The following is an 8,679-nucleotide window of genomic DNA, read 5'->3' as shown; positions in this document are numbered from 1 at the left end:
TTTTGCATTAAAATTGATACTTATGGTAAGATTGGTGGCATTTTTTATTATGCTACCAAAATCTGAATTACTGGTTACAAAACATCTAACATTCACCTATTGCTTGAATATCTGGCTTAGACCAGGTTTTTTACATACATATTCCACTTCATCTAGTGATGATACTACCATAAAATATATTCTGGTTTTTATTGTTTGCTTTGTTTTATAATAAATGGAACCTTCTGCTTGTTGCCTGGATGCCTGATCACTGGTTGATACTCTAAAATATTATGTGATGGTTCATATTCTAGTGGGTTACGAGGAGATTCATGGAAACTTATCATGGAAAATCTGAGAACATTTCTTATATATTCCAGGGAGCTCTGCTTACCTGGTCTCTATGGTTTAGCAGGATTAAAACATGGTTGGCTTCATACATAATTTGGTTTTCTCAAAAAAAAAAGCGTTGGCTTAAATTCTGATCTGGCCTTTTCTTGCTCTACTACCTGTGTATGGTATGGTATGGGGGAGGCTACTTGCATTGACAAAACACCAACCTTCAACTTAGATTATTAGCTTAAAACTGGTTCTCTTTTTACTACATCTGGTTGGCCAGCTCTGGCTGGCACTTCTCTAGCTTTGGCTAATACTTCTCTGAGTTGTTTCTTTGCAAGATCCTCTCACTTTTTTGTGCTCACCTTGCTGGAATTTGTCTTGGTTGCCTTGAGGTGAAAAATCTAAAACATGCCATAGATCATTGGATTAATACCTTTAATATGGTCCAGGTTTGAAAAATCTAAAAATACAATAAAGGGGGTGCCGGTTTGCTTTGATTTACTTACACCTTGACTGCTTAGTACTGGTTGGCCTTTTTTTGGGTATCTCTATACTAAGGTGGGGTTATTGGTTTTCTCTACCTACTCCTTGACTACTAATTACTGGTTGGCCTTTTCGGGTCTTGGATATCTAGCTTAAATCCGAAGCTTTTTACAACTAGCTCATCTTTTTGGTGGCACTTTACTACCTAGTTTTGGTACACTGAGTAGTTGAAGTTTTTGAAATTTTTGAGAAAATATCTTTTATAAATCTAGACAGATCTGGTCACTTGGTCTAGCAGAAATAAAATATTGAGTTTATACCTCAGCACTAAATAGGTTGGAATTCTTCAAACTGGACAAATGTACTTCGGGCCTGCTCACTGAGCTTCGGAAATAAAACTATCAAAATACTTTGATTGTTTTTTCATACAATGTTTTGCTAAAAGAATACTTCGAATGATATGGTGCAGACGACTTCATTTCACAAGTAAACAATTGTTATAAAGAAGAACTATTATATAAAGCAATTGTGGTAGATTTACTTTGAATGAAGAAAAACTTGAGATATTATCTACTTTAAATATACAGGATAGTAGCTAGCCTAATAATTTTTAAGTTGGACATGGATAACAACTGATAGGTTCTTTGAAGCTTGACATACGTAGCCAAGTCTAACATATTTGTTGTGTTGACTATATGGCTGCAAGTGACAACCCTATCTTGGCTTAAAGAGGTTTAGCTTGCTACAGTCCCACTTTGAAAACACTTGATGATTCAATTGGGATAGTTCTGATACCTTTGTACAAATTCATTTGGAATGATACTTCATTCTTATTATGTTATACAATTATAAATCAAAGACTGAGTTGTTTTTGTACTTATCTTTGCCTAGACATCTATAGCCAATCGTCTTTTTGAACATCTTGTTCATTGGTGTTGAATTAATTTTAATTTAAATAGCTACACACACACAAGCTAATTTATTAAATTCCAGATGGATCTCTCCTTTGGGATGGGGAAGGGCAACACACACACACACACACACACACACACACACACACACACACACACACACACACACACACACACACACACACAGCATGTCCTTCAAATTTTGACCAGAAAACAAAAGGGCTTCAAGCATGGCCCTTTTCCTCTCTGATCATAAAAAAGTTTTAAGGGAACCCTGCTCACAGACATATGCTTTGCCACATGTGTCCTATTAAATATCCTCACTATTTCTCTCTCTAGATCCCTTACAAAATGTTATCTATGTTTGGTTTCCCTTCTTCAAGGGAAAATAAGATGCATTGTAATGTTTCTTGGGTTTTCTCTTCTTCTTCTCTTTACTTGACCTGTTTCAACATGTTTCCCTCTTTTATGGCTGGGACTTGCATCACTCATGTCATGATCTCTTCTAACCCTCTTACCTATAGGCATGACCACAGCTCCTGAATCATCCTTGTTCTTCTCCAAATGGACTATACTTACCACCTTTGTCTTTCCCTTCTCTTCAGCTATCAAACCACTTGGCCCTACTTCACATGTAGAATGTTTCCAACAGTTTGCCAAGGGTTTTCTTTGCAAAAGGCCTTTACTATGTGGAGAGATAACCTTAGTAAAGCTATTTGAACATTTCTAGGATTAGAATTGGCTTCAAGTGCAGACAAACTATCACACACACAAATGCAATAAATAATCTCAATATCCTATTATGGATCTCATATCATCAAATCTGATAGATTTTTTATTTTAAGGTTCAATTATTGTATGTCCTCAATAATCTCATCAAGAATTGGCTCCTCCACTTTTAAACCCTTTTCTTTTGGTCACACGTGTGACTCTTTAGTGATTACATCAACACCTATACTAGAAACAATAAAATTTTCAACCTACTTTTGCATCTTAACAATCATATTAATCGCTCTAATTACCTCCTTCTATTTTGATTTCAACCCTACCTCATCTACAGATGCTCAAGAAGATTCATCAAGATCTTTTGTAGTTTTTAATGAGTAGCTCAAACAAAAAGCTCCACTTTCTCTAGGGTAAGTGATCGCTGTTCGATTGTCAACAACTGATCAAAACTCTTCACAAATTCCCTTAGCAAGTATAGTGCAAATATGCCCTTGTTCCATTGTTGACCCCATTTTATGCCGAGTTTATGCCTTGATTTGTTAGCTATTTTTAATCTTCAATGAGATAATCCCCTTCTAGAGCTTTCTTGGAATCTATCCAAGTGTTTCCATGTGCAGCTCCATAATTCTAGCACCATGATAAAGGAGATTTTCTCAATTGCCACTTGTTCTTTTGCCCCTTTATCCTACATTGCTCATTCATAAATTTTACAAGATTTGGACACATCATGCCCAACAAATCAACCCAATTTATATGTTACCACTTGAATTGCCTTTTGAACTTTTGACTCCATTTCTTGTAATGTACTTTGATTAATCAATTGTTGATGATGGTGATGTTGTTACTATAGAATTGTAAAACAATATTGCAAAACTTGATGCATTCTATTATCCTAAGTGTTTGTCGACATAGATAAGTCTAGTCACCCTGGTCTGTTTCATGTCCGGTTCACAAAAAACAGCTGGTGGGAGTGTCATTCTCCAGGGGAGACTAGGTAGGTGCTGGCCTCTAGCTAAGAGTAGAGCTTAGCCTAGGTTTAAACATAGAGAATAGACTATAGAATTAGTTGTTTAAGTGCTAATTGTAGCTAAATATTAGAGAATTAATGCAAGTTAGAGAGAAGTAAAAAGAATTGAGAACAATAGACATCCAATAGTATCCAATTTGATTTGATATTAATGATTTTATAAACCCCAAGCTAGCAGAGATTAGTGCTAGCCCTGTACAGCTCGACTAATGATAATACAATCAGATTATATAAAAATAAAAAAAAAATAATTAATTCATAATGAAATAAAAATGATATAATAAAAGAAGCAATCTTTGCCATGCAAAAGATGCACAATAAGCTAGAAGCAATCTTTGCCATAAAGCACAAATTTGAGAAAGCAGAGAGAGGGTCTTCTTATCCTCTTCTTCTTCCACAAGCTATTGTTCTTCTCTCCTTTCTAAGAACACCCAAAACTACCAATGAGTATCCCCAAAACAATCTCCTCCTCCTATTTTTGATGTGCTATACAACCTCGGGGAGGAAGGGGGGGGGGCGGGGGGGGGGGGGGGGGGGGGGGGGATCACTTAGTAATTATGTGACTATCATGGGAGTGCAATAGAAGGGGTGATTAAATTTATATTTTTCTCACATTTTCACATACAAAATGGTACAATAAAATGGATATGGAATTTGTTTTTATAGATTGATAGCGAAAGGCTGTATTTTTTGTAGAAAACTCACAAATAAGGAGTTTTAAAAATAGTCCTTGAATGCACGTGATACACACAATATATAAATAGTGACCCCCTTGAGTATCCAACATATCATAAAAGTGATGTCTTTTCCTATTCTTGGAGGTCCTCTTTCAGACACATGCAGTCCATCTTTCCAATTCTGTTGTCAAAGCACCATCACATCCCTCATTTCACACTCCACTATGACTGGGCCATTACAACTAGGTCCACCACTTGTCCAAGCTATGATCTAATATAGCAATTTCTATAGAGTTATAGTATTCACAACCCTTGTGTAATGAGTAATGTAACTTATACATCTTTTGTCAAAGAGAATTTATCTATAAATATGAAATTAACAAGGTGTTTCTTTTCAACTTACAGGATGGACTTTGAATCTAGGGAGAAAGTGCATATGGTACTTGATAATGAAATTGTTGGTATTGGTTGTGTGTGTAGAACAGAGATCGATTCCACTTGTGGTGGTACAAAGATAGGGCAAGGAAATGTATCTATACTAGTGGAGGAATGTTTGAAGGATGTGGTCCTCCCTTTTTCTACAATGGATACTACATCTCTCCAAAGCTCATTATGGAGTGTTGTTCGATGGACTAAGCTTCTTTTGCAGAAATTCATAATGAATGACAACGTAATTTACACAAATAAAAGCTACAATGTTGATGAAGGGGATCATCTTGATCCTCTAGTTATAGATGCAATACCTATTACAAGCCCAGGGTTTGAAATGTCAATACGCGAATCTTGGAAAAATCAAAGGGTCCTTTTAAAGGACGACACAATCATGCACACTGTGAATGAAGGGACCATCTTGTATGTATTTCCACATGATTATGTCAATTTTCAATACTTGGTGATGACTTTGTGGGTGTAGGTATTGAAAGGGAAAATGAAATCAGTGAGAAAATGCCTGAAGTGGGAAGCATTACTTTGCTAAAATGGCCCATCCAACAGACAACCATGTTGGATGGGAGCCCACTACAATGCTTTGTTCCTGTTTTGATGGGATGCATACTAGACGTGAGGATGTACCTAATGATGACAATGATGGGAAAAAACTTGATGGTAGTGTTGATGCCCCTTTGCTATGGAAGAGACGATACAGTTTCATCAACAGGACTCAAAACGTGCAAGCAACACCAACTTCTACTTTTTATCTTTCAGCTCAGTCAATTCAAAGGGTTTCATGCATTGATTGTTGTGGAAAAAAATGCTATCAGTTTGTAGATCGTGATTTGGTGGCAAGATTACGGCAATAATTTTGGGGAGAGTCTCAAAAAGAACGCACAAATTATGTATATGATGTTCAATCTATATGCTATCAGAAAGATGAGAGATGCGATACCAATTCAAGATAAATGGCTCTATTGTTTTGCTGCAGAGCATGGTATGAGCTACATGGAATACCAAAGACATCATTTGACCGCTACAAGGAAAATTTTGAAAACGGTGCGCACCAATATTTGCATGGTAACACATGTACATTGAGAAGAGGACTTCAATATACTAGTTTAGCGAGAGCACTATTAAATGAATTTGTGGATAACAAGTCTGAGATCAAGATGCCTAAATATAGAAGCATAATACTACTAGATGGCTCAAGAGAGACTCAATTAGTGATTCCATCAATGTACAAACAAGTTGACATTTTAAGCGAAATCAACACAACACTGGACCAAATGGGCTATGAGAAGAAGTGATCTCAATCTTCTTTTTGTAGAATTTGGAACAAGGAGTATCCACATGTCACTTTAACAAAGACACGTGAGTTCTCTAAGTTCAATGTTTGTAGTTCAAACAATGCAAGGCTAGAAGCTGAACCTTCTCTTGAAGAGAGAGCTCTTCTCTTGAGAGAAATAGAAGTTCACATGGAACAACAGAAGATTTGTAGGCACTTATATTATGCATGGCACACATATTCAGAAACTCAACCACAAAAGTATGTTTGTATAATCCATGATAATATGGATCAAAAGAAGACTGACTGCCATTCCTAGATTATGCATTGTTCCTAAGGGTGTGGATCCAGGATACAATTTGCAGGTGGCTTTAATAGGTATGATCACTCATGGACATGGAGAAGGTCATTATGGTCACTTTGTCTTGAATGGTTTGTGGCCAGCTGATCCAAATCTTACAATTGGCTCAATTTCTAATTGTTTACATAACTTAGAGAGGATAGATAAGCATCCTTGGTGATCTGGAAACAAATGGACTACCAAGGAGTAGTATCTCTCTACTACATGCTTTGAGCTCAAGGGATGCTTTAGACCACCACAACTTGAGTGATGAAAAAGAGCCCATCGTGCAACCATCAAAATCTATAGAAGCGGAATTGGGATCAACATTTTGCAAGCTGCCAGAGAACTTGTTACTACAATTGGATAATTGTGCAGGGGAAAACAAAAATTGATACTTATTTGCCTATTTGTCAATGCTTGTTTCAAAGGGTGTTTTCAAAACCATCCAACTAGATTTTTGATGGTTGGGCATACACATGAGGACATAGATGCCATGTTTAGTAAGTTTTTAGAAAAATTGAGAGTTACACAATTATATACTTTGCCACACTTGATGGATACATTACAAAATAGTTCATCTTCATCTCCGCCCCATTTTTGCTTGAAAAGGTCCCCGATTTCAAGCAATATTGTGATGGTTATCTTTGTGATGGACAAGACATACTTGTTGGACATTCCAAACCACTTCAATTTAGGTTTTCTATGCAAGATGAGACACCAATGATGCAGTATAAGGCACATGTGGGTGTATCAAGTTGGAGTGGAAGCATTCACCTTTGGAAAACAGACATAGAAGGCAATCCAATGTTGCCACATGGAGATCCACCTTTGGTGCCAATGGTAGAATATGTCAAGGCTCACGAAGAAGTGATTTTAGGGTTGAAGAACTATATTAAGTTTTGGCAAAATCTAGGGAATGGTTCAAATGTGCCACGGTATTATAGACCTGTGATAGATTATTGAGTAAGGTGATTGACGAGCTTGGAAAAGCAACCATATCAGAGGGAGGCTTGTATGAAAATTTATGGCCAACAACTCAGGACTCTTGTCATCTACAATCCACTACAACGAGCTTACAACAAGGAGCAAAAATATTCCTAGGCCTTGAAGATTTCAATGATTATTTTTGTGGTCCTCAACGAGATAGACCAAGGAAGAGTTTGACCGAATGTCTGATGTGCACCAAGGTGACTTTGTTATGCTAGCTCCAAGTGACATGGAAATCTATCCGTTTGGCTCGCAATGGCTTTATCAGACATTGATCACGAGCCTACATCACCAAACCACAAAAAAATTTGATTCAATATTGGGCACCTTGTGCAAGAAAGAGTGGGATGACGGATACTCAAGCTTACACTAATTGCTGGAAGGGTTTTTGGGCTATCAACTGCAAGGACCCACAAGTGTTGGAAATGATAGATGCAATTATTTGGTCATGGAGACCCAGCAAAGAAGGACCATTTTCTAGAATTAAGATTTTAGAAAGGCATGCTCTAAAAGCTAAAGCAAGTCTTGCTCATGCACATCAACCATGCTTGGATCAAAATTTGGATATGGCATCAAATTTGGAGTAGATTATGCGGAGCTTCTATTGTGACTATTAGAGTCAATTTTGTAAACAAGATCTCTAGCTGTATCAACCTTTCTTTATTTTTTTAAATTAGGAGAGTTTTTTCAAATTCATGTTTTGTTCATCCTCTTGACTTTTGGTGTTTGTCAACACCACAATCCAATAAGATTTTCACTCTATCTTATCAACAAGTTTGTCTTCTTTTTTCCCACTTCAAGTTGGAAATTCACAAATTACATGAATTTGGTCAATTGGAGATTCCCATAATGCGGGATTTCTACCATAATACCTAATATGGTCTTTTAGACCGACTGCGTAAAGAAATATTGACAAGCTATCAAAATTTCGGCAGCATAACGATGTGAAAACGCAAACAAAAAAAATCTCCATTCCATAATTTCTTCTGTGAAAGCTTGCCTAACTTTCATTAAGCTTTGTATACATGAAACCATGATTACGTTTGCAAATGATCAAAAAGCATGATTATATTGACAAGCAATCAAAATTTCAGCAGCATAAGGGCATGAAAATTCAAACAAAAAAATTCTCATTCCATACTTGCTTCCGTGCAGTAGTCCAATGCTCACGGGAAGAAGAAATTACATACGCAAAAAAACATAGCATAATAAATATGAAATCATGATTGCATTGATAAGGATGATCAACACCAACGATGTCTTCAATCATACCAAAAAAGTGGCAGCCAAACACCATGGTCACACGACTTCCCATACAAATCATAAACTAGAAAACACCATAGATAATACTAATGTTGATGTCAATCAAGGCAGTGTGATCCGGGCTCATATTGTTGCCAGTTGGTCTCCTTGGTTTGCTATTTGCATCAACTGCATGAATAGCACTTAACACATGAGCCTTGAAGCATGAAATCATGCTATAGAAATTT

Source organism: Adiantum capillus-veneris, unplaced genomic scaffold, assembly GCF_014529385.1.
Source record: "Adiantum capillus-veneris isolate H3 unplaced genomic scaffold, ASM1452938v2 Hic_scaffold_325, whole genome shotgun sequence".
Classification (NCBI taxonomy): Eukaryota; Viridiplantae; Streptophyta; class Polypodiopsida; order Polypodiales; family Pteridaceae; genus Adiantum; species Adiantum capillus-veneris.
This window is presented reverse-complemented; position numbering follows the sequence as displayed.